The sequence below is a fragment of the Brassica napus genome, chromosome C7 (genome assembly GCF_020379485.1).
Source record: "Brassica napus cultivar Da-Ae chromosome C7, Da-Ae, whole genome shotgun sequence".
NCBI lineage: Eukaryota > Viridiplantae > Streptophyta > Magnoliopsida > Brassicales > Brassicaceae > Brassica > Brassica napus.
The window spans coordinates 19260422-19263544 of record NC_063450.1 but is presented as its reverse complement, the minus strand read 5'-3'; positions in this window follow the sequence as shown (position 1 = coordinate 19263544).

The following is a 3123-nucleotide window of genomic DNA, read 5'->3' as shown; positions in this document are numbered from 1 at the left end:
AAACTGCGGACTGGTGCAGTCCGCGGATTTCAACCCGAGAGGTCATTGTTGGAGTGGATTGGCCGCGGACCACGGCCGCGGACCGAGCCCGTCCGCGGTCGATATCAAGACCAAGTTACCCATTTGTTCTTGAGTCAAACCCGGGTTTGTCGGGTTGACCCGATTCGAGTTTTAAGCTATTATAAATAGTTTTAGACCAAAAAACATGGATCATATCTTATTTTCTCTCAAAAATACATTGATACTTTGGAGAAAGTTTGAATCTTTAGTAATATAATCTTTCTTTCTGGAGTAATTTGAGTCTATCTCATTTTTTTAACATGATTTCTCTTGAATCTATTATGGGTTTAAGGTTAATCATGAAGATTAGTGAGTAGACTCTTTTTGGATTCATGGGTTATGATGATTAGGATGATTAAGTGATGATCTAGAATGTTTAGAGTAGATTAATGTGTCTCCTTGCTTGATTGAGTGATCTTAATGCTAATTTAGAGTTGGCCATTTTAGATTGAAAATCTAGACATTTCATCGCCCAGAAGATGTTCGATGAAATGTCTGAGCCAACTCAACAAGCTCTCAGCTTACCCTACCAAAGACATTTGATGTTAGGGGAGTTTAGAAAGTTGAATGATATGTTCTTAATGATTGCTTGATTGACACAAACCAAATGAATTTGATGTTTAATCAATGAGAGCAAATGAGCTTTTGTCTTGGCAAAGAACTAGCTAAGAATTGTTATCTAGACTTAGGGGAATGTGTTGATTGAATCTTTGCCATTTTAGATTAAACCTTAGTCATCTGAAATCAAAGTCCTACACCCATGACTCCTCTTTTATCCATTGCTTGAAAGTTGCTAGAAAATTGTTTTAGAGTCTTGTTAGTTTAATCAAACCACTCTATCATTTTGATTGCATTTAGCTTAAGTTTGAACCTGAATTCTCTATGCATTAAAACTCTTAGAAATGGATTGACATCTTAAATACTACATGATTTGAATTGGGACCCTTGAAAAGTCCATTTCACTGAGCGATTGGGTTTCCTTGGACATCTAGCTGCAGATTGGTTTTCACACCATCGGTTGTTTAAACCACTTACGGAATTATTTGGCTTCGAGTTGTTGCGGACATCGTAATCTGTGTTACACATCGGACATCAAGAGGGATATTGTTTTCCTTCTTATAGCTCCAAATGTTGAATCCTAAAATTCACTCACAAATAGGGTATTTGTATTCGTTGACTTGTCTAAGGAGTTATCTAAAAGAGGAAAGAATAGGATATGATCAACTATGAAATATGTGTTTTATTTATAATGAAATCAAGAATAAACGATTAATATATAAGGTCTCTAAGAACAAGAGAGTATGAATGTATTAAGACTATAGTTTAGCTATGGAGAAGATTGGCCCCCCTTTTCTTGGCTTTTCCTTCTTCTTTTATCGATCTTTGGCGGTGAATTGTAACGGTGACGTAATCTCCGGCGTGGATTACGTGTCTTTATGTTGGTCTTTAATGTCTTTGATTACTTTATGTCTTGCTTTGAGTCACCGAGCTCGGCGTGTAAGACTCTTTTAGATCGGTGTGGACCTCGACCCTTGTGGGCTGGCTATAGTTCTTTCTTAGGCCTTGAAATGCTTGATTTGGAATCTATTACGCTTAGAATGAGATCTCGGACCGGGTCTGTAACGGGGTGAAACCCAGTTTCAACAATTAGCAAATTGTGTGAGATTTAGGAGAGAAGCTGATATCACTCAAATTACCCTGAGTGATTTAATCTCTCATATAAGAGGTTCAATTGTACTACTTAATGATCAAATCCATAGGAAGCTAGGAAACACAATAGATCTAAACAGTTTGTGATTAAGCTAGGTAAATAATAAAAACAATAAATTGCAAGGCAAACAAGGTAGTTGTCCAGTTGATTGGATTGAGGTTTTGTAAACAGTTATTTAGAAAGCATTAGATCTAAGGTTTCTATTCAGGTAATTGAGAATATAGAGGTATAGAATACTTAGGTTGTCAATCCTAGAACTCGACTTCTAATATAAAGATATCCAGCTTTCGCATGTGATTCTTATGTATTGACTAAATCCAATATCTCAGATGTCCCTTGTTGATACGGATCGAACGTCGATCGATGTTATGGTAAGAACGTCGATCGATGTTCTCTTAGACAGGCGTTAGCGAGTTGATCGATAGGTTCACTAGTATTGTCTAAATCAGCTCTCGCTTGTTTCTAGCAATACTAGCTCAAAGAAATTAATTCTGGTGCAGAACCTACCGTCGAAGTTGTCCACACTCCTAAGTTCAAGGTTCTAGTTAGCTACTCTACAACACATGCATTAACCACAATTCTTTGAATGACATTTATCACCTTAGCAATTATATATTTTGGACTAATCTTTCTTAACCTATTTGAACCCTAAATCTAAAAAGTGAATTGCTCATAGCAAAGCAATTCTTAAACATAAACTGAAATTGCATAAATAGAATATAGTTAGAAATACTGGAGTTCCAATACAAATCTCTGAAGTGGTTTGTATCTTCTCTCCAAATCTACTAAAAACCCCTAAGTATTGATTGCTCTGAAAAGTAGAAAATAAGAAAATGTGTGTTGCCTATAACAATGGAAGAGCACATAAATATTAGGTTAAAAGCGGCCATAGGTAATTCGGTAAATGTATTGTGACTTGGGCTGAAAACCTAGTCGGGCCTTGCGCGCTTCGCTGTCTTCTTCTCATTTTATCTCCAAAATGCACTAAAATCAACATTTTTCTCCCAAACACTCTTGAACCTGTAAATATACTAAAAAGACTCCAAAATATAATAAATAGTGCCTAAAACACCTATATACCATGGTTAAAAATTGGTAAAATCCATGGTATATCAGAAGCGCAAAAAACAATTTCAATACCTATTAGTTTTACTTATGTAGTTATATAAATTTCAATCTCCAATAAATCAATATTTATTGAGTGCAAGCCCATATAAGAAATAAATTCTGTTTTGGGGAATCATTCATGTTCATCTTTTTTTTGGTCGGCCATTTTCATTTCATAATAAAAAATCCCATATGGGAAATACAAAGAAGACCTAGAAGCCCAAATCCCATCGAAAACACTACAA